Source organism: Emydura macquarii, unplaced genomic scaffold, assembly GCF_026122565.2.
Source record: "Emydura macquarii macquarii isolate MOO-44397 ecotype Brisbane River unplaced genomic scaffold, CSIRO-AGI_Emac_v2 contig_1390, whole genome shotgun sequence".
In the NCBI taxonomy this organism is placed as follows: Eukaryota; Metazoa; Chordata; order Testudines; family Chelidae; genus Emydura; species Emydura macquarii.
The window spans coordinates 3,872,877-3,897,741 of record NW_027131527.1 but is presented as its reverse complement, the minus strand read 5'-3'; the positions used below and the strand labels follow the sequence as shown (position 1 = coordinate 3,897,741).

The 24,865-nt window shown below is 39.7% G+C and overlaps 1 long non-coding RNA gene across 1 annotated transcript in view; it reads right to left on the bottom strand.

The window, feature by feature from the left end:
* Positions 1 to 24,865, bottom strand: part of LOC137156197 (uncharacterized) — a 67,406-nt gene that overhangs the window by 7,819 nt on the left and 34,722 nt on the right. The window lies entirely within an intron of this gene.

Genomic DNA, 24,865 nt, shown 5'->3' with positions numbered 1-24,865 from the left:
ATTAATACCGTAAACTGATTTATTTAAAATAGTTTTTTCCCAATTTAAATAAAAGAAGGACACGTGTAATATCAAATAAGTGTCCGTACTTTGCACCAGAACAACAAAAGGTGTGAATTAAAACTGATATCACTATTTTGGTGACAGTTTTGGTGTAAACCAGCCCTGAATTTCTAATAAGAATAATCTCTTAACTTCCTAATGACAACCAGCATACAAATGTTCCAGTTCCCATCTTCTAATTTTTTTCCTTTTGCAGTCTCAGTTCCTCATGTCCAGAATCTTTCTGTCCTTGAATACCACAGCATCTCTCATCGCCAACACTTAAACCATTATTAAAGGTTACATTTTCACCAACCACAAGCAAATCTCCTCTTCAGCACCATCTATTAACGGTGAGAAGTGAACATTAGAACAAAACGTCCTAAATTTTCACACTAACTCTGTTGCACTTCGCTCTTCTTTAAAAGAACATGAGTTTATATTTGCTTAAGAATCATTCTAGAACATAATTTGAGCCCTGTTACAAACAAGCAGCTCTCTCTGGTGTGGCTTATTGTGTGATTGTCTTTCACATTAATAAGTATTAGCTGAATTATAAGACACATTTCCAGCCTGACCACCATTTAGTCCCCTTTGAGATATTATGCATATTAGAAGATCTATGCCACACTTAAGTCTTTCACACTGTGTTGGATAGAGAAATATATTTGGAGTTGCCTTGAGACTCAGCTCCATGGATGAAGGTGATTTTGCCACATTTTTCAACTTTTTCTCATGTTAAATCTTTTAAAAAAATCTCTTTTCTTCCAATAATATAGTAACTAGAAGCAACAAATGGCACACACTTATAGATAGCTAGAGGAAAGATGGTAGAAAAAGGAAAGACAAAGCATTTCCCAAAACGGGAGAAATCCCCAACAGATTAGATACTATGGTAACAGGGGCCATATAAGTACCTAAGATATATATGCATCTATCTCCCAAATAACTGGGGAGAGAGAGAGAGATTACTGCATAACATTAAAATGCAGATAAAGAAACTAGTCTAAATTCAATCTTGATAAAATTTTGTAAGTGTTAAGGATAATCATAAACATTATTTCTGTAGGATTCCTGTTAGCTAAATCTTATCTTAAGGAGATATATCATACTCTTGAGTTAGGAATAGGATATTATTAAGAAAAGGTGTAAGAAAGCAGGTCCTAGCCTTTGTGACTTCCAAGTACCAGAACAAGTAGATAACTAAATTAAACTGATAATTTTCTTTATCCAGCTCTTTGCTAATTTGTCAATTAGATAGATTTGTGTTTTCACACAAATAAGACATGTTACGCTGGATGTATTCTGTCTAGGCTAGCGTTCATCCATCCACTGTTACAGGAGGCAGGAAATGAAAGGAAGAAACCATTTAAAACTCTAGCCTACAGAGCACTGAAGGTATTAAAGTAAAGCTTTAGCAGGCTGTGAGTAAATACCCCATGGCTGTGCTGCTCAATGTCAGTGTTTTGGTCCTCACTGTTGTGTACATGATCCTAAAGCAACTTTTCAGATCCCCCCTCTCCTTAGGAATGTCTGTTTTCTCCTTATGCTGCATCCTTAATTTGCTAAGGCACAGGACTGCTCTTTCCACATTATCACACACAAGATTTCTTGATCTCTGCTAGGTCTTTATATCTGTTCCGTGTAATAGGACTTGAATCGGTAAACAGAGGGAAACAGAATTCTTCACAGAGGATCTTGTTTGTCTTGGATTAGCCTCTGTAATATATCTCTGTACCCAACATCAGATAAAATCACTGTAAAGCCTGTTCTATTTCTTACTGGTATTTGATGGCACCACTCTACACAAAAAGTCCTTTTCTGTATTCATGTTTAGGAGCTGAAGCAGGGTTTCATTATAACATAATTGTCTCTTCCTTACACATCTACCGGAAGCCAAGTTCACAGGCTGTTCTTGGTCTTTAGCTGATTCTCAGCCCTATCCAATCTGTAGTGTGTCATCTGAAAATTATTTTATGACATTTGTTCAAGTACATTTATAGTTAGAAAATAAGATGAAGTAAAAAGCATACTCTTTTACTCAGATTTTCTCCGTCCATATTCAGAGCCATAACTTTTTAACAGTGCTTATTTTTTAAGTCCTTTGAGCACCCAGAGCCTGCACAGCTATGTGAAATTTAGCTGGGTTCAATTCCAGTTTCTGCATCATCATAAGAATTGTTAGCTACATTATGATTAGAGAACCATTATTACTAGTGATGACACATGAACCTGACAGAATCCAGCCAAATGGTCTGATCCAAGATTTCATTTGAATTTAGAACAAAATATTGTTATACTTCTAAAATGAAGAAATTTAATCTATAATCATGGAGAGACAATAAAAATGGGATGCCATTTACCAGAGAGTCCCTTTCTGCAGAATATGTGAACTTTTTAAATGATTTTATTTTCCGTTTTGTAACCTTTGTCTGAGTTTTTTCAGCCTTACTTTCCTGTTACCCATTCTTTTATCTAAACCATTTTGTTTAACAGAAGACCCTTTTTGTTTTTTGGGGGGGTTTGGGGTTTTTCCTCAAAGGATAAATTGGCTAGCACTGGGCCTGTTTGTTACACTAAGGACCTAGAAATGCGTTTAATACTCATTTGTAGAAGATGATCTGAGGTCAATGGAGGATTAACAAAAGATGGCACTACAGAAAATCAGCTACAATTGATAGCTGATGGACTGATTAAAAATTATGAATTTTCTTTATTTGTAGCCATGATACACTTTTTCTAATAGCGGGATTTTTGCAAAGATGTTTTAAGCATGTGCTATTGCTCTGGTTTTGTGAACATCAAAGAGAAATTACATCGTATCTGTTGGTTTCAGGGTTGGTGCAAATACAGGTGACACTTAATGTCAGTCTTTCTCACCTAACTGAGGAAAGAGGAAGCAACTTCCCCCGCCTCATTCTCTTCTCAGGCAGGCCTGAGCGCCAATGGGGTGATTCCATGAATTGCATTTAGATGACTGGAATTAGAGTTTGAAGACTACTCACTAAACAACTGACAAACGAGTAATATATTTCAACCTTAGGTTACAGTACATCAGGTATATTTTGTGATGCTGTCTGGATTAAGGGCTGACCATTAATATTATTTAATACCAATATGACAAAATTGCAATGAATCTTACCAGATATGCCATATCTGGTACCATTGGAAAGGTTATAATTTGCTAAGTATAATAATATTGTTTATGTGTATGTGTCATATTTGTATTGTAAGTTATGAATATGTGTGATATATCTGTATCCAATAACTTGTGCTGTGCCACTGGGTTACAGGCTTCCCTCTCCACACAGCAGATTAGTGTCAGCAATAAACCCAGGGAGAGAAGCCAGGCCTACACCTTATGAAATCACCAGGACATATAAGAACATGCCTACGGACAGGGAACTCTGAGGCTTTTCCATGCCATGTGCTGTGTGGCTATGTTTGGGACAAATGAAGTACAAGCCTCATGGCAGAAACTATAAAATGCAGCTGCATCATCTCCACCTTGTCTCCATTCCTGCTTCCTACTTCTGGATCAACTGATCTATAACAGAAGCTGTGAAACGAAGGACTGAGACCCATCCAGGTACTGGATGTATACCAGAGAAACTGTATAAGCCTGCAAACTCCACAATTCTGCTGAGAGTCTGATATATATGGACTTTAAAATTATTTGTATGTATCTGATTGCTTTGATCATTTAACATCTCTCTTCTTATTTGTTTTCATTCATTGTTTCCTTTCATAATAAACCTTTAGTTTAATTACCAAAGAATTGCCTGGCACCATGGTATTTTGGGCAAGATACAAACTTATACCGGTCTGACCCTGTGAGGATCAGAATAACATTTTTGGTAAAGGGAATAGAATTTAATAACTTATCTCTTTACTAGACTTAGTTGCTACTTGGGAGTCAAAGACTGAAATGCAATAAAGGGGGCTGTGTAATTTCTTGTTTTTTGCTTCTTGATAACCAGTGTGGGGAGCAGAAGCACTATTTGTGACTGGTTGGTGAATCTAACTGCAGCGTTAGCCACCGGTTTGGGAGATTCTGCTCTCCCTTTGAATCTTGCCCTGACCTTGGCATTTTCAGGTGGGCTACCGTAGGCATGAAAGGATCACATAGTTCATTCTATTTCAAGAGCTCCTGAATCTTTACAAGTGCCAAACATGGTAAAATAGCCCCAGTCTCTATTTTTTTCCTCCCCATAGTTTCTTCCCCTCCTTTTCATGCACAAGGGAACCATGCCCTCCAGAGTCCACAATAATGCCCCAAGGAACATACGGAATTGGACAAGACAGAACAATTCTGCTCCCAGTGAAGCTGATAGTAACCTGAGCAGGCTGAGTAATTGTGGTTTCCTGTACTAACTCTTAGTTCTTGTTGTTGCTACCAGAGATTACAATCTATTAATGGTTCACTCAGGGATGATGAGGAAATTATAATGGTTCCCTGGAGGTTTGCATAAGCTTGTTTTCTAGGGCTATGACTTAGCACTGATCCATTGCTATATTTTGCTGGACAGTTCCCCAGTGACCCAAACATAGCAACTAGAAGCAGAGGAAACAACTACAGCACCATGTTTTGACAATTGAGCTTTCGTGGATATTCTTGTAACATGCATGGCCTGTGGCAGAAGAATGTACAACAGCAGTTATCCCTAAAGCTTCCCTTCAACATTTTTTCTGTTATAGCTGAATCTTGACAGAACCTTTTATCCGAGTAAGTACTAGGGGTCTGGAGAAATGAAATTCAATTGAATCATACACACTTAATCAGGAAAACATGGGAAACAGGGCAATAAGCAGGTACTGTACCTGATGATACAGTGAAACCATGATACAGAGAGCCCTGAGTACTAGTGCTTTGTTTCCATATTAGGTCTCCAATTTTATTCACCCTCTCAATGTTTAATCTTAATTTGTACACTAGTTACAAAATATAGGCCTACATTTCCAATTAGTGATTTGGGGTGCCTCAGTTTTTGGGTGCTTCAGTGAAGATGCTTTCAGAGCCCTGGATTTCAGAAAGTCCTGAGCATCCACCCTCTGAAAATCAGGCTCCTTTTTGACTCAACTTGTATATCCAAAAAACAAGGCACCCACTGGCATCAATGGCCATTTTGAAAATTTGAGTCACAAATTCTACTTGTCTTCCATGAATAAATGTGTTTCTTGCCCATCACTTGTGGTAAGATATGGGTGAATAGATTTTGTGTCTGGGCTGGTTAGGTTTCATGGCAGCTGTGAGAAGTTGGAGCACATGCAGATGGCAAACACTGGAATACAGGTTGAAATTGGTTTCTATTCTGACCTCTGTTTTGAATAACCAAACACATTCCGAAAGGGACTGCTTTAGGTCTCAAATTTCCATGCTTGGGTTCAGCCCAAAGGTGAATTTTTGTTTGTGACCAAAACAATATTGCTGTTGGGACCTTTCTCTTTGTAATTCCTGACATTCTGGGCTTCACATTTGCAAACCAATCACCAAATTAGTTTTCCTTTTTTACATTTAGGCCTGATTCTCATTTACACTAGATCCCCTTTACAGCTCTCTGGCAATATAACAAGGCCTTACATTACATTTACACCCACTTTTAGTCCCCTTTACACTATCAGAATGGTGTAAAAAGGGACTAGTGTAACTGAGACTCAGATCTTTAATATATACAATACCAAGCAAAGTGCTCCTATTTTAATTGTTAAATTATGGCTTCAAAAGCTATCCTGGATATCTTTCTTCAACAAATCTGGCTTTCACGGTGTTTTGCCTGCATGAATTTAATCAGATCTGATTAGGCTCACAGCACCTGAATTTGAGAGGTGCTAAACCAACAAAAGTCCGTCAACTCTTGGGATCAAGCTTACAATGAAGAGCAATCCTAACCGGTTTATAGCACAGGACTGCTTCTGCTCGGATTATTCTATGACAAAACTCTCAGGGATTTGAATGGAAGCTGGACTGGTCCTAGGTTCAGAATCCAGCTCTGAGTGTCTTTAGTTTATTTTTAATTTTTAAGTCATGTGCTGGTGATCTAAAAGCATTTCTCCACAAGAAGTATCAAGACAGACAATTTTTCCTGCCCTGTTTTGTGACTTCTGACTCACAATCTGAGTTGTAGACATTAACACAGGCTCAGATGTGGGTATTTCTTTCTCCATGGAATAGCGCAGGGCCATCTCACATGAATTCAAGGGATGGCTGTCATTGTTCAGTTTAACAAGAGAATACAAAACTGCTTTGCATGTGTTAATCATGTAGCAGCAGCTTCAAAGAAGAGCTAATGATATTAATGGGGCTCTAAGAATACAGATGAAACGTGAGCAGTCTTCACCTGTGCCTGTGTTAAATTCCAGTTTCCTGATAACAGCACTTTGAATGGAATAAAGGAGTCCTATTATAAGGATTATGATTCAATATGTAACGTATCCCTGATTGTACATAAGGCTGAAATTCAGTTTAGAAATCCCAACAATGACACATGAGTAGTTTGTTCCTTTCATCAGAGAGTGTCAGGACAGTAATCCAGGACTAATGTATGTGCATTTTGGGAGTACTTGGGAATGGGTGTGGTTTTTTCAAAACCTTGCCAGTCAGTTTTTAATTCTGCAAAACCAGGGACGGTCTGGCTCTGGGTCTCTCGTTATTTGGATCACCTAAGTTCCAGGGATGAGAGGTTCCAAAACACAGTTTCAATTCTAGTTTCTTTCTCATTTAACATAATGGGTATTGTTTAAAAATAAAGTCTCTCTCAAGTTAAGTCTCTTGTCCAAGATTTTCAAAAAATAGGAGGTACCTCAGTAAGTGACCTGATTCTGAATAGTTCCTGAGTCTGACTTCAGTGGCTGCTGTTGGGTGTTCAGCATCTTTGACAATCTGCCCACTTATTTAGGATCCTAAATAAGAATTTAGAAGCCAAACATGAAGTTCCTATATTTAAAATCTTGCCCTACTTTTTTTCTTTAATATCTGGGTCCCTCACATTGCTTAGTTTGTCACTGAAAATCCTCCCCGTATGCACTGAGCATCTCTGGTATCTTACAGTAATTTTAATGTGCCATGCATATTAGATAGGTGGGAATCTACCCACAAAGGGCTGCATTCTCAAAGTATTTACATACAAAGTTTTGAAAATTCAGCATATATTTGAGTGAGCTTCTCCTACCCCACCAAGCACAGTTTGTGCAGCTGAACAGCCTGGCCATCATAGTCATGACAGGATATATGCAATGGCCACTGTGCTGCGGGATCCTGAGCTACAGCCGGTATTGGAGCTGTCTGTTTGTGAGAAAAAGAATATCAGTACAATAATATGACCTTCTGCACCTACTGAAGAGACAGATGTGGCTTAACCATTTGCAGGATCATTAAGTGTATTTCAGCAGGCAGATGTGCGCAGTTCAGTAGGGAGAGAACTTCTCTAATTTGAATATTGTAACACAATCCAGCTGAATGCCAAGCAGGTCTTTGAGCTTGTCTTCACTGTTAAAAGAGCTGCATTTTTTTACCTCAGGGTAACTAACGTGAGCGAAGTGTGCTGAGGTAAAAACACAGTGAAGACAGAGCACTTTAGTTTTACCATGAGCTAAATTTGCGAAGGTCAGCACTATATCCCTGCCTGAGGTTGACTTTGGTGAGTTTGCCCCCTGGTAAAACCACAGTGCTCAGTCTTCACTGTGTTTTTACCTTGGGATAGCTCACGCATGTTAGTTATCCTGAGGTAAAATGCAGCTTTTTAGCAGTAAAGACAAGGTCGTATAAAGTGGCTAGACTGAAAGCACTTCTGAGAAAGGGGTGGGTTTAGAAGTCATCACTGAAATCTGATGAGTAATGGACTACGCCCGATGTCCAGGGAAAATAAGTTCCACACACTAGGGGCTGTAGTAGATGGCTCTAATTGACTCAGGTTTCATAGCACAGTATTGCCTATCTGAAAGTCTGCTCCAGAAAATTTATGGACTCCAAATTTATAATCTATAAGGCTGTCCTGGATCCACCAGTTCACAAGAGAGGAGGGCTGGGCCAAACCAAGCCTAGCATGGTTGGAGGGCAGATTGATTGATTTAAAGCCTCCCTGCCAGCTGCCTAGGAGGAGACCTTTGAATAAGTATCAAAGAGCTGGGCTTGAAGATAAGAACAGCCTTTCCTGGAAGCAGGACAGTGACTTTTGGCCAAACAAGGAGGCTATCAGTTCCACAGAGCAAGTAGGAACTGAGCCTTTGCTCACAGTATATAAGCAGCTGGCTACCAACAACTTCTGTATCTTAAGTATTTCCAACTTGCAGCAGCTCAGCTCTCTACAGCTGCATCTACAAACGCCATACTGAATGTAGACAAAGGAAGAATAGAGTCTCTCCTGCTTACAAGCAAGCAGGTTGATCACACACCCCACACAACTACCAATCATGGAGGCAGACACCCACAGCTGCAACAAATAGAGGAAACAGAGCCTGCTATAAAAGGGAGAGTGCAGGGAAAGAAAATGAGGCAGAAAAGCCTGGGAGAGTAAGATGATGACGACAGTCCTGTTTTAGCCTGCTTCTAAGAAGACAGCAAGCCCAAAAAGTGAAGGGCTGACAGGCATAATTGAAAGTGAAGGTCCAGGAACTGACCTGACAAAGCAAACGAAGGAAGGTCAATCAGGAGAAGCTTGAGGCCCTTTAAGAGACCATCCCAAGAGGTGGTGACCGGCTGTTAGTACCTTTGGGAGCCCAGATGGCAATCCATCCCTTTATGTGTTTATGACCTCAGCACTGAAGGATCAGAGAATCCTCATCTTTGTTCCTCTCCTTTGTGGATAAAAACTCTTTCGTCTCACAAAACAGCTAATACAAGTGGTCTCTTTGTATTATGAATGGTGTACAGGGATCCATCCTGGCACACAGCAATGATTGATGCCCTCATGGACATCGGGAGGCAGTGACAAGTGGTGACACAGCACTGGGACTGGTGCGTGAAGCAAACCGTTAGTGAAACTGACAACCCTAAAAAGGTAAAGAAAGCATAGGGGAGAAATGGCTGTAGTTTATTTTTGGTTGTAAGGTAGTCAGGGTAGAATAGTGAGAAAGAAGGCAAGGACAGCAGAAATGTAAAACAGCCTAAGGCCATGTCTATACCAATCCAGCTGCACCGCTGCAGTGCGTCTGGTTAAGATGCTCTATGCCAACGGGAGAGAGTTCTCCCATCAGCATAATAAAACCATCTCTGCGAGCTGCAGAAGCTATGTTGGTGTGAGAAGCTCTCCCATGAACATAGCACTGTACACATGAACCCTTATGTCGATGTAACTTATGTCCCTCAGGGGGTGGAATATTCACACTCCTGAGCAACATAAGTTTTGCTGACACAGGCTGTAGTGTAGACATAGTCTTAAAAAGGATGAGAAACAGGAAACTTGCAGAGACAGAAATACTGATCCTAGAAATCTCAGCAAAGGGCATCTGGGAGCACTAGCACAGAGGCTCCCTGGAGATTGGTGCAGGTTCAGCAACAGAGAATGGGAACCCCTTCTGAATGGATTAACAGGGCACAGCTGGTGCCAGTGAACAATAAACCAAGGACTGAGGAAAAAAGTCACAGACCAAAAGAGTGGACCCAGCTAATACAGTGAAAGCAAGCAGGATGCAGAAGATGTAGTGGGGAAAGCAGCAGTGATTAGGAGGAATGAGGAAAACATCTTAATGAAGTATCATGCCCAGGGCAGAGATGACCATGACCAGAGGAAGCAAGTGACAGCCACACAGGAGGGGACTTCAAGGGGAAGGGAAAAATGCGTCTGGGTCATGCAAAGGTATGGGCACAGCAGAGGGAATGTCATCATGGGATGCAGAGATCTCAGCAGCAATACCAAGACCCATTGATAAATGGGGAGGTGAAATATTCCTCAGATTAACTCTGAATTGTTCCCACAATATAAAGATGACTCAGTCTGTGTGTTTGAAATAAAAATATATAGATTCCAGGGCACAGCTGTGGTCTCCTGCCTCTTTCCCAAATGGAAAGACTTTAAAAGCATGTACACAGATGGATGTTGTTGCATGTCGTATGACTAACGTAAAAAGTACATAAAGAGACTAGAGCTAGTAGAGGCATCTAGGGAAAAATTATTTCACACCAAGAAAACAGATTATTAGAATTATATGGCATTTGCATCCCAGTTAGATAAATTGATGAGGAAAGGGGAGGGTTCAGCTTGTGCCTCACCTTTAGAGGAGGAATTAGTTAATTAAAAATGAACATTTTTTTATATAAATATGCCCCAGGGCAATGACTGTATAGCTTACTGACCATAGTCCCTCTCTCCCATACCAACTCCAGGCAGCAGAGCTAGTTTTTTTTTTTTTTCCCAACCAAGTCTGAAATGGGTCATGGGTTGAATGGGATAATTAATCCCAGCAAAGAGAATTCCCATCCAGAGATTTGGAGGAAACTGTCCCTTTCAACTAACCCTAAAAAGGACACTGAAGACAAAGAGTTATCACTACTAAAAAATAGGTCAGATCTCCTCTCCATTGACATTATTAACAAGCAAAGCACCCTGGGCTGGCTGTGGGGAGTAAACAGAGGTCTTCTCATGACACAGTTAAAGTGTTCTCCATCCCTTAGGACATTACATAGGGTGGGTGATCTGACTCTGTGAAGGTATCATGGATTTACCAGAAGCTTATGGTATATCAGAGCTATCCTCCACAAGGCACAAAAGGTTGGTTACTAACCATGCAAAGTGAGGCCAGTCAAAGTTCCTTATCTGGAGTATTGAGTGAGAGTGGGAAAGTCTGCTGAAGTTAAAGTGATTTAAAGATCTACAAAACTAAAAAAATACTGAGTTCTTTAGAGCCATGGAGTTCATGCTTAATTTCATGGTCATCCCTGCACCTGTTTCCATCAGAACAGCATTTTGGAGAAGGTAATGTCAATTGATCACTGATAGAAGGCCTTCTGCAGCTTAAAGATGAATTTGGGCTTGTCTAGACAGGTAAATTTGTTTTTGAGCACAAACTGTCTTGTGTCCAGGTATAAATTTTTTATTTTATTTTATATTATCTGGCACCTTATCCTACTCTAATTAATCCACTTTGGAAGCAACAATTCTACTCCAGAATGAGTGATACCCATATAAGGTTTGTATGTACACATCCCTATTTCAGATTAACCATATGGCTTCAAGCAGTCTTCCCAGTACTATTCCATACTGCGTTGCTTCACACCTGAACCAGCCTGTCTGCTTACCTGTGTGCCCTCTATTGCACTGGAGTATTTTGAGCAGATGTCATCTCCCTGTTTAAATGCTAGAACAAAGTCAGGCGCACCACTTTGCATTTCCAGCTTCTGGCAAGCTCACCCACCCGGAGTCCATTGTAGCAGCCAGGCTGCATGATTCCATTGTGGTCCCATCCAGAGGTCCTGGACTTCCTTGTCCTCTGGGGAGAAGAACATATTCAGTCCCATTGTGAAGCTCTATAAACAGCTAGCAGAGCAAATGCAGGACAAGGGATACACTGAGCAGACCAGTACCACACCTAAGCAAAGGGGCTCTGAAAGCATTACAAGAACACAAACAAGACCTCTAGTAATGTTCCTAGTATCTGCCCATACTATGAGGAGCTGGACTGTAGTTTTGCCAGGGAGACCACCACCAAACTTGACTACAGAGGGAGTAGTTTGACCACAGCACTGGAGGCACACATGTGACCACAACCAGGAAAAGGTTCTCCCAGACAAACAAGATCTCTTCAACAAGCCTAGTCCTGAGTCAGGGACCCAGGCAAGGATGGCACCCAAAATGGTCTCTGAAACCCAGGCGGATAGCCAACCTGACAGGGCTGCAGAGGGCAACTCTACCAGTAAGCATTACAATACAACTATATAGGAAGGCTGGGTAGATATGCACTGTAAACTTCTCTCCACCTGCTTAGTTTTTATTGCTCTCCCTCCCCCACCCTCACTTCAGCATTCTCAAGACAACATCCACACAAATGTCAAACACAAAAACTGTCAGTTCCCTTGAAATATCAAATCCCATAATCAGGACCAAATATGTCTCCCCAGCCGTTCCCATGCTGCTTGATGCTCCCTCCTGGTGGACCGTGCCTCTCCCACATACACATCCCTCCTGCTTTGCCCCACCCCATACAATGCTACTTGATGCTATCTATCCCCCCTGGTGGACTGTGACCCACGCCCCTGCTGCTCAAGATGGTGGCACTGTGAGGGTTACAAAAACCAAACCCCTTGCATGACAGACATGTTTATTGTAGTGACAATGCCCTGATTTCTTTTAGCTCCCTTTACACTTTCAAGCACACACTGAAATTGGAGGAAAGCTGTCCAAAGGAGGCTACTACCACAGACATTTCAGTGCACAAAGATAAGGCACTGAGGCTACACAGATTAGAAGACCATGCTTATTTTTCCATCCAACCCTCAGCACTGTTAAGCCCTTCACAGAAAAAGGGTTCAGATCAATACCTTTGCCTATTTTGCAGTGCACTTTGTGCTGATCATCAAATATTATAAAAGAATTTAAGGCAAAGATAGTCCTTTATTTTGGCATACACATTGAAAGATAATACAGCCTTCTTGGGACTAAAGAGGGAGAACAAAATAAAGAGGAGAGGAACAAAAATTACACAAATTGAAAACTGAATTATTTTCGGTTTCCAAAAAAATAAAACAACACATTTGTTTCATCTCAACATTTCAAACCTACATTAACATTTTAATTTCAAAGAATTGTACTGAAATGAACATTGTGTTTAGTTTTCTACACAAATTTCCATGGACTAAATGGACACTGGATTTATGGCTTATTACAACAATCTGTATCCCACTAACCTCCTCTTTTGTCCTATGATTGCAGAGGTGTAAATAGGACATTCTACTTTGAATGATCTTCTACAATATGTGTTAACTATTAAACAACCTGTTCCATCTTGCATTTTTCTGTGATGTTTAGTGTACCTTTCTCAGACCTGAAGAAGAGCTCAGTGGGGCTCAAAAGCTTGTCTCTCTCACTAGCAGAAGATATGACCTCAGCCACATTGTCTTTCTAATATCCAGGGACTGACAAGGTTACAAATACATTGCATACTTAGAAAACCTGACTTTTTTTTATTTAAAGATTTTGAAAAGGGATCCCCCCCCCAAAGTGTATTTTCCAACCACTGTCCTCAGAACACAGGCTTTACACCTGAAAGCTTTTCAGTTTTCCGCGGCTGTAATTTTTTAGCCTATCATGATGCCAACCCCAGTGAAGGTAAACTGTCAGTTTTAGCCTTGGGAAATGTATCTCTGCTTCTGGCTTGGTTCTCTCACTCTTCTTGCAGCATGCTAGTTAGTGACATTTTTCTGTTTCACATGAGAATGGATGTCTCTCAAGAGTGCATTGTTTTCTGAGCCTCTCAACCTCCTGTTGCTAAAAGGCAGTAGCAGAAGTTTGTAACATCAATGAAAGGTGTAATATAAGAAGGTTCAAGCCTGGGCTATAAAATTTGGAGTAATAAACTGATAAATTCCCTTTTTACAGCTACCTGGGCCAAGAAAGAAATGAGTATAAGGGATTAAAGAACAAATACAGAGGGGAGAGGTCTCCTGATGATCCTTTTAAGAGGAATAGGCTTAGATAAGAACCCAAACTATCTTTGTTCAATAAATTATTCCCAGCTGTTTTTCCTGTTTCTAGCATTTTTTTCTTCTGTAAAATATGTTCATAATCTTTTTAGCCCATACTTTATAGGTACTAAAAATTAGAATAAGTTTGTCCTAATTTCCCATACCTGTAATTTCTATTTATAAGGAATTATTAATGGGAAAGGGATTAGATACCCCAAAGAATAGTGCCATCAAAACCCCCTTGTTACAAGGTCATCCACCTGAGTGTCTTTTTAGGCCTTAACCACAGACCACACACACTCCAGGGTTCTTTCACCACCACTGTGCTTTTATTATGTTCTGTCAGCAGGGCACAGCTTGTAGTATTATTTACATTCTAAAATCCGCTTCCCCACTTACTGCTGCGGAATGGGACTGCTCTAGAAGCAGCCCGTCCTGCCTACCTCTACCTTCTCGTAGGCTTCCTTTCCAATGGTTGTAGTGGATTCTCCATTGCTGGCAATTTTAAAATCAAGATTGGATGTTTTTCTAAAAGAGATACTCTAGTTCAAACAGGAATTAATTCAGGAAGGTTCTGTGGCCTATGTCTATACAAGAGGTCAGACTAGATTTTTGCAGGGTTCCTTTCTGGCCTTAAAATCTATTACTCTACCAGTCAGCTCCCAAACGAGGAGCCAACACCTGATTTATGGTTGAATAAATCCATATTTTCATATTCTCTTATCCTAAAAACTGAGAGTTCAATGACCAATCTGTTTCAAGATCAATATAGGGAGAAAATCATCCCCTTCTGATTGACATTAGAGGATCCTATTACTGTGACTCCTTGTGGTAATGTGTTGGATGGCAGGAATTTACAGCATAGGATGGCATGGGATTATGTCTGGATTTGCATGTCCTTAGTGAAGAATGTTCTTCCTGCTCACAAGTATTTCCTAGCAATGCTGGTGTTTAAGATCGAGCTTTGAGCATGCTTATGGATACACCATGTGGTCTGCATGACAGACCCAAGAGGCTTTTTCCACCTTTATTCTCTGGACCTCTAAGGGAAAGATTGTGTGAAATATCAAACTACATGTAAAGTTTAAGTGCTAAATGTGAAATCTTCTGTGCATTGTCAAATAGAATAATACAAATCTGTGAAGATTAAAAATAGTAATTTGCAGTCTTTTGGGAAATTCTCATTAGTCACACACAAGAAAATTGCTATAATATCTGGTTTCTGAGATTAGTTCACTTAAAACTGTACATTATAGGAGTGATGTAAGGTATGTTTGCATCACTGACTGTAAACCAGAATGAGCTCTTAGGGACAGTTTCTTAATGGCTAGTAACCGGGTGCCTCAGTTTTTGGATGTCCAATTTTAGACAGCTAGGGCTTGATTTTTCAGAGATACTGAGGCACTCATTGACTTCTAATGAAGCTCTGGGTCCTAGCATCTCTATAGATCGGGTGCTAAGAATCTAAAGTTGTGTACCAGAAATTATAGGCCACTTTTGAGTAACGCCTGTGTATGTGACTTTCTTTTTCTCCTTAAACCATGTATATTTTGATAATTTCATCAAGTCAGCTTCTGAATTAGACAAATTCTCCAGTCTGTAAAAGCATGGTACAACACCACGACCTCTAATGAAGCAAGTAGATGCATGATTTCTAACACCTTCTGATTTACCTTTTGCAACATGATCAAATGCTAGAGTTAATGTTTCTCAGACAGGTTATGGGCTCCTCCATAGAGACTAAAGAGGTGGATGTTTTCTTGGCATAAAAGGCCAAGTGGAGCAAAGTGGAAATAAAACACTTAGGGCTTTGACTGCAGGTGGTGGAGTTATGATGAAACAAAATAAAAAATGGACTTTGTGTAGTGGGGAAAGGAAAGAATAACAGACAAGTTGTCTGTAAGCAGACTAATATGAGACTAAAACATAAAAGAGGGAACTCACAGGATTTGGGTAAAGAAAATTAGAAAATGGAGTAAAAAACATCTCTGGTGATTTGGGATTTGTGGCTGTGTTTGAAGCTTTGGTTTATAGGTTTTATCAGTTTGATCCTGTACAGAAAGATGAACGTTGTACAATTCCCTCTCCCCAGTCTCTACTGTATCGATTTCTACTCTATAATGTACAGAACAGTAGTACATAAAACCACATGGTTTAAAAATCAGGCACCATTCAGGATCCACGATTCATAGGCCTTCTGCACCATGGAAGCAGCTGGGTTATTGAGTTATTTACGAGAAACGTGATGGTTTTCAGAGAGACAAGCAGCGCAGAATGGAAAGTAGGTGCCTTTGGATTTTTCCTCATGCTTTAGCATTTTCTACCCCAAACAAAAAGCTAGATGGATTGCCCTTGGAGTCAGTATTCAGAGAATATCTTGTTCCCTGTATGATGAAATTATTTAGCTCATTTTCCCCTAACCCTCTATTCTCTTTTCATGTCACTCCGCCACCTACACGCACACTTGTTTTTTCCCTATGAGAATCTCTTTCCACTCAACAAAGGGCAAAATGTACTAGATATACATGTTGTAATTCCCTTTGGGGACTTGGGGACCCTTAGCCTAGGAGAGCCCTCCTTCTGGTTGGGATGCTGAGCGGCAACTTTCTTATATGGCCATTAGAAGAAGGTGAATGTATAGGACTGGCGATGTGAATGCATGCACTGAGGATAGAGAGGTTGGTTGCGTGGAGTAACAGTGCAGAGAGCAGTTGCAGTTATTCACACCCTGGTGCCCTGATTCAAATTAGGTACTGTAGGTCTAGCTCAAGAAAAGCTGTGTGAGAACTGGAATCTCCGAGTGGGCCTCTGGGAATGCAATTTTCATTGTTACAATAAAAAAATCTTCTCATAAAGGCTTTCAGAAATAGCCCATGCCATTGATTTTTGTATTACTAGTTGTCCTGAAGCTAATAGCCCCCATAGCAGCACTGAGTGTGGCTGCAAGGCCTAAAAACTATGACACTGTGATATTTGGCTAGCCAATATCTGCTAAGACAGACCTCCACCATGTGGGCCTGATTCTCATTTATATTAAGACCCCTTTATATCAGTCTAGTAGTGTAAAAGGAGCATTCAAGTGGAAATACAGTTCATTTAAACACTTTTGACACTGCCACAACAGTGTAAAAGGGCCGTACTTTAAATGACAATTAGGTCCTGTATGTTCTTCCTTCCAAAAACTTCAAAGGTTAACAATTTCTGAAACGTGTGGTTATTTGTCACTTTCTCTATGAATGGTTTCAAAACTGAGAGGCAGAAAAGGAAGTAGAGCTCAGGGTGACTTTAATTGGTTTTAGCATGTATTTTTCCTGTTTTATTTTTAAACGCAGACTGGCAGCTGATCGTAACCTATACGTATACACAAACTGTTTCGTATCTGATTTAATTTGATTCCTTACATTTCTGGCATAATGGTATGTTTGCACGTTCCTTAATTGCAGTGGATGAAAAATTAATTCACCAAGACAGTGAAGAAATTAACAACTACGACTATTATTCAAGTCAGCTAGTAAAATCAACCTTCCCCCGCCTTCTCTTTTTCCGTTCATATTATAACGCAGATTTAAATTTGTCAAAAGCAAGAAGATAACATTGTTTCTGAGTGGACACCAATTTTGTAATGTAATGAAACAGAAGCCTTAATTTGAATGGGGCAAGGTCCTAACTGGGCATGTGCAGACCCTGCAAGCTTTTATATTTAAATGGAAGCTGCTGGTACTGCTTTTTGCTGAGCTGGAGAGGGAAAGAAGCAATCTGAGGCTCTACTGAGACACCCTGCATCTCACATAGTTCCAGACAGAAAATCTGACAATCTGCTCCATAATAAAACCAGGGAAACTAGGCTTAGTGTTTAAAATTCACGGCAGAGATTTTTTGGTGACATCTGTTGCTTTTGGAAATTGCTTTTATTTCATCCCATGAACGTTCACTCTATTCAAAGGGGCGTCTCTTGCCCCCCTCAGGATCCCAACTGCACAAGTACTGTGGAGTCCCTCAAGGTTGTCTGGAATGACACAGAAGCTAATGCCTACAAACTGGTGGACCTGCCTCCTGTAGCCCCAACAGTAAGTGTGGCACTAAATTGTTTTTCTCTGGCTAAAAGTTGTATCAATTAGTTCTGCTGGCAAAAGTTCCCATTAAGGGAACTGTACATAAACCTCTAAGGTGTGTGTAACCTGCGCACATTTAAAGATAGCAATGCCCTAACAAACAACATAAAAGGAAACTTAAGAAATGGCATTTTTTAAGATTCTTGTAACAATTTTAGAAGCTGTGATTGTCAGCAGGATTACATGAGCAGAAGATGAAATGGAGTGTTTAATGTTAAAGTATGAAAACTATGTTGAAAAACTATTAAACATAGTGAACGTGAAATGATTGTCTTAGCAGTTTAAACCGAATCACCTCTTCTGTAAGAATTGTGAGAGGAAAACTCAGGAGAGTTCTATAGCAGGCTCCGGGTACAAATAGAGAGTGTACCTGAATTACAAGAGCTGCTATTTTAGGTCACCTGTAATAAAGTCTTGTGGGAGTTCCATGACAAGTTCTATCAACGCCTTTTTTTTACATTTGTTAAATTCTATATAGAAACTGCTTTTTAAAAGTATAAGGGTGAGGAGGATCTGTTGCACTGAGGTTTCATTGCGGTTTATTTACTGATGGAAATTAATAAAATGAGAATTTCCTCAGGTGTTCTAAAAATTCTACAACAACCAAAAAACAATAAAAAAGTAAAAAAGCCCTTCATCAGTCCAGCCCAGCATTCTGGTAGCTCACATTTTGAAAATGTGTCTGCAAACACTAGTAGGAATGTAAAGTTCTGTCCATTCGCTGTTATAAGCAGCAGAGTAAGACACTCTCTTCAGTAGCAACAAGTACTCAATATATCTGGACCATTTTAAAAACATTAATGGAAATGGGTTCAAGCTGCAAAATTCAGTTACAGATTTTGAGCACTCATACCTGGTTTGGCCAAGTATAAAACAGGATCCATTTGCATAATCTGTATTCAGGTTTTAAACACCACATGGGAGGGGACAGGGTATTGAATTAGGTGTTTTGGTTTAGTCCAATCTCTAATAGAGCAGAAAATATTTTCTTATTTATGTACTTGTATAGTAAGAGCAAAATTTGATTATTACTTATTTCTGTAACAACACTGATGTGCTGTGATGTTTTAGAGACCAGTGATTAGGTAACTTCCCTGTGCCAAGGAGCTTACAAACTAAATTAGATGGATAACATAATGAAAGAGGATAGCAGACCACAGCAGGGGGAGTGAAGAAAAATGAAAGAAAACAAGGGAAAAAGGAAAAAGTGCTCTGGTGAGGGCATGATTTCCCAAAAGACTTCAGACTTCCTGTACTGAAAGACCTCTAGAAATCAAACCACTTTGTTTAAATTATATTCCTTTATCTCTAAACTTTCTAATAGTTTGTAACTTGCACAAAGAACTGCTTAGCAATTCTGCTTAACAGAATGCTAGAGGGTTGTCAGGATTTAGATGGGAATATGAGATGCAACTCTTGTTGCTCAACAGGACAAAAATCATACAGCAGAGAACCCTACTGCCTACTAGATATTGGGGATTAGCAGATGGCGTCACCCTGGTGAACCATAATTGCAGTAGGATTACTTTCTTTGCTTCTGCCCCTAACCACAAAGAAAATGCCTATGAAAGCAAGCTCTGAAAACAGTTCAGGGAGATATGAGGAGTAACAAGTTTTATCAGCAATATGAGGCCTATAGGGATGGCAGAACTGCTAGATGACTTTCAGAATTTCTGCTTTATTTTTCTGGAATGTTTAATTTGCCACAGTGTAAAATCATAATACTTAATAATGTTGGATGCCTAAACCATCCAATGGACATAGGGAGCTCCCTTACCTCTGTTAGTATCAGCACCAAATCTGGAGCAAGAGAAATGCCAGTTATGTGATGGAAACTTATTTCCAAAATCTGTCATCTTCTTGGAACCAGGCTGTATTCTGTTAAAAATAGGCACTTCTCTGAACTAGTGAATTCAGTTTGAAAGCTAAATTATACCCTCATGAGGGCAGTGAGATCTTCGTTCCTGTTTCCTTTTTTTTTTTCTTGTATTATTTTATTATGCACACTAAATTAAATGCCAAATTCCTCCAGTACCTACGAGAGGACTACTTGCAAAATGCCCTGATCCTTGATCCTATTCTGTTTACTTCACAGAGCCTTTCCAAAAGCTCTGCGTAATCCACTCTAAATACTGTGGAACAAACCAGGTCACTTCAATAGAAAATGCTGTCATTTAAAAAAAAAAAAAAGATATACTTCTCAAATAAAGCTATGTGCACAGAACTAAGTTTAATATGGATGCAGAGAGAGATACTGAAATATGCTCAAGTCCCAGGACAATGTCCTAAAGATTCGTTGTTTCCCTGTAAGTGAAAATTAGATCTTGCATCATATTACTACTATTAGGAAAGTGTGAGAAGTAGAATATCATTTCTTTACACATAGAAAATAAATTCTTGAACAAACATTTACATGCATATGTCTGTTCCTGCATACTTCATTCTAGTTTCAGTGGGACTTTTTAACAACTAACGTCTCCAGGATAAGACTTATTAAATGGATGAGATTTTTTTGGTTTACTGAGTTGGAAAAATAGAACTCTCTCTTCTGAAAATAGTTTGTAATTTATTCACTACACAGTCCCCATTGCTCAAGTACCGTACATATATACTTTTCCTTCTGTGTCACAGAGAGGGAAATACCAGAGGGAAGAGTCAGACTTTAAAAGGGTATGTGTCCTTTCATGTGTGCAATGAAATTAATTTATTTAAAGATTAACTGAATTTTTTAAAAATAACTTTAAAATAACTGTTTAAGATTCCATCTCATTAGAAAAAAACATGTAAACATAGTACATACAGTGATTAGAGCAGGGAACAGGCATCTAAGTCTAATACTGGCTCTCCCAAAGACACTTACTATGACCTGGGAGAACACACTTAAGGCGCAGTTGTGCCTTGTCTTGTGCAGATAAGGCTCCTTCCATCTTCTTCTCTGCCACCTTGTGCCCATGTATAGGGACTGGACAGGATCCCTTTCATGAGTGAAGGTCCCCTCCCTTCCTAGCACCCACGATGGATAGTAGCTACCCTGGCTGGTAGAGGTTTACTCCCCCTTCTTCTCCCGCACCAATCAGCAGAGCTGGCCAGGCACGGAGGGATGTACACATTGCCCCCATTTCAGGGTAGCTGACCTGCTACTGCATTAATTCCTCAAGAGTTCCTGGAGGAATTCTGCCTTCATTATAACCATTTAGAGCCACTGATATTTAATACAGAACAATAAGGTTCTATATCTTGGTGACCCCCAGCATCAGGTCTAGAGAAGTTAAGATTTGGACAAACTTGACTGGCAATCAAGCATTTCCTTTTCTCCCAACCCCCAAAAGTATCCCAAGCCTCAGAAAAGCTTACTGCATGTTAACTAAAAACATATTCACTTCTGTTTTAGATGTTGTGTTACAGGAAACTGGCAGGTACCTATTAAGTTCATCCATCAGAAAAAAAATGCTGTTCTCCCTTTTTCCACTCCTTGTCTTCTACAGAGTACCATCCAAACACCAGCCTTCACTGCAATTTATTCACTCTATATTTTATGTAGTGTGGGCCTGATCCTGCATTCTTTGCACACCACAAGCTTCCATGGAAGTCACAAACGATTGAATATCCAAGGAATTTGGGGTATGCATTGAGTTCAGGAAACCCAAACTTGTCCCTTTCTTCTAGTGCTCCCACAATTACGCACTTAAAACTGCTGGAAAGAAAGGTATGTTAACATGATGAAACTGGAATTCCCTGCCACGAGATTCTACTGAGGCAGAGAGCATAGTGAGATTTAAAAAAGGATCACACATTTATATGAATAATAAAAATATCTTCCTTTATCTTATATAAAAGATAACAGCCTTCCCCAGCTTCAGGGTATAAACTAACTTTTGACTGCCTCGGGTGAGAAGGAAACTTCCTCCATAACTTACACCTTTCTATGAAACTGATATTAGCCACTGTCAGAGGTAGGACAGTGGCCGTTGATCTGATCTGGTATGGCATTTTCTATGTTCTATAGCAAGCTAAAGGTATCTGACAAAGCCTGCACACCAAATGTGGCATGACTGCCAGAGCTTAAAACCCTGAACAAACTGCTTACTGTGTTATCATCCAAGTGTTCATATACACCTGGGTATTAATGTAAAACTAGCCTGCATGTTTACCCACATTCCTGAAATGCAGTCTACAATTAGAAAATTAGGTTCCAGAACACTTTCCTTGGTCCAGCCTATGTAATGGAGTGGGCTCCCTCCAATCTATTTCCCCAATGTCTTCCATGATTTTCACAATATCAAAGTTTGTGTCACTGCAAGACGTGTAACATTTAATCATCTAATATAATAGGAAGGAAGTCTGCTTTTTTCCCAGTGAATTGTTTTTGCAGGTTAAGTACCATGGTAACGGTAACCCATCCTCAGCACAATGAGCCTGGGGGTATACTGGCACCCAGTGGTCCAAAGCCTCAGATGCAACTGTCTTTATTCCATTGCTCTTTGTTGGCTCAAGGAAAGCTGAGGGACATTCTTCACTTAGAGGAAGCACTTAACCTTTCAGTTCACAGTTTTAGTTTTTCCATAAAGCACTTGATGTTTTAATCCATGTTATATGAAACAAAAATGGCATTGTCTCTTTTAAAGGGAATAATAAGTGGTGTGCTTTGTTGTTTTTCTTGCCTCCAATATAAGTTGGATAGTGAAGGAATGTTCCATAGAAGAATACATATGGGAATGGTGCTATATAGAAACACAATCTAAACGATCCCACAGAGTTATGTAGAGTGAACTTCCTATTGCAATCAAAGGGCAAGATAGCTGTAACCTTGTTTTGATATGGATCAGAAAAATGGTAACTGCATTCTTTTTTAAGTACTAATACCTTCAGATGACAAAGGGGAAGAGACTAAACGAGGCCATTGTGCGTGGAAACAGAATAGAGAAAAGAGATATGAATTGTCTTATTTCTTGATTGTCCCACTGACCTGATTTCCTTAAGCGGTTTCTCCCATCTCTTCCCACTTCTTTTAACCTATATTTCCACTTAGAAAATCTACAGCTAAACCCCACTCAGTGATGCACATGTTTAGTTCCCACTACTGATGTCAATGAGAGCTACATATGTTAACCTAGTGCAGAATTTTGAACACTTAGGCTCTGATCCAACGCCTTTTAAGTCAATGAAAGCCTTTCCACTGTCTGTGAGGCGCTTTAGATCAGACCCATACTTTTCAGGAAAAATTATTAAATGAAATATGTTTTTAAAATAGGCATCATATGCATAGAGAATGGCAAAAATAAAATCATGGGATCTGAGTCCCAAACACTGAGAAAATTCAGGTTATAATGCAAATCCAAATGTTGTGACTTGGGCCTATCTTTTATTCATCTCTACAAAATGTTTTTTTCTTTTGCCATTTATTATTATAATCCTTGCAAGATTATTTGTGCCCATTTATTGCTCTGGTGTATGTATATATACCACATACATACATACATATACAAGAGCAATAATTGGACACAAATAATTCTGCAAGGATTATAACACATATGCTTTTTTTTTAAAGCCTTGACATTTACTTTTGGTCCTGAGTGATTTCCTTCCTAAGTGATTTGTTTCAAAACTTGTGTTATTCTTTAAATATCCTTTCCCTCTAATGTGATTTTACTTATTCATTGTATATGATTGTTTTTGTATTTAATCTTTGCTTGTAGTTAGTTACTCATTATTTTAATTCAAATCAGAAGCATTTTTGCAATCTGTTCTTCGTGACCAAGACAAGTTCCGCTGTTGCACTTCTGTTATTGCGACCAAGGTCTGTATAAATGAACAAATACAGGCACACACCACAGAAGAACAGATAAATGGTTTTTCATAGAAAAAGTCTTAATCGAGCCTGTGTATTACAACAATTGAAAATGTTCCAATCTCAGTTTTACTGAGCAGTTTTTTCTCCTAAAGTAATTTGAACTCAGACTCCTATTATTGATATCGTATTTTGTGTTACTGTCTGAGGGCCAAATTATGCAATCCCTACTCAGGCAAAATGCCCATTTATATTTCTGTACTATGTGGCTAAGTCATACTTGCTGTAGAAACCTAAAATATGAATTTCTCAACTCTTATGCAATTAAAATGTCAAACTTAATATAATATTAACATTTTCCCCTAAATATAATATGCCACAACCATTCCCTTCCTATTTCCCTTCTCAGGGCTGGTCTACACTTACCTCGCGACTCGGCAGCAGCTCTGCTTCCCTTCTGCACACTGTCTACACTGTGCTGTGCCGAGGGGAACAGCGTTCCCGTCGACGCAGTGCTACGCTTCTTGAGGGGGTGGATTTACTCAGTCGACTTCCTGATTGATTGAGCGAGTCTATACTGACCGCTCAATCGATCCAGAAAGATCCAACTGGCGGTGGCGAATTTGCCACCGTTAGTATAGACATGGCCTCAGACAACTTGCCATATGTTTAAAGCCCACTAATGTAGAAACACCAAGGAATGTGGTTTACTGACTAGTCTAGCTGCAGACAGGTCCTCTGTAAGTGAGCAGTGATAATCACATTTGAAATTCCACAGCCACTCCTTTGGCCAGGTTTAGCTGTCACTTTCACCAGTTTAAACCCAAAGTATCCTCATTAACATTAGCAACTTCACAGATTTAATTGAGAGTTTTTCAAAATATCTGGGATGTCACTGATATTAAAGGGCAGCATCACAGCAATGAAAGACATGCAAACTCTCAGATAATAGGGGCCACCTTCTACTCTCAATTAATCCTGTGAGGTTGGCTGGGTTAGCTAGTGTTAATGGGGATACTTTGGGTTTAAACTGGTGAAAGTGACGGTTAAACCTGGCCGCAGGAGTGGCTGTGGAATTTTAAATGTGATTGTCACTGCTCACTTACAGAGGACCTGCCTGCATTTTAGGTTGCCACTTGGTCTCTTTTTAACCAACCTGGCCAGTTTTTCTCCTAATTTGCTGTGGCAGGGTTTTTTCAAATTACTTATAAATTTCAAGTGAACCCCCGTCCCAGCACACTGCAATTGGCAACCACTGTGACATGCACATGTAAGGGCACTGGCACCTGCTTCCACTACAGCTCACAG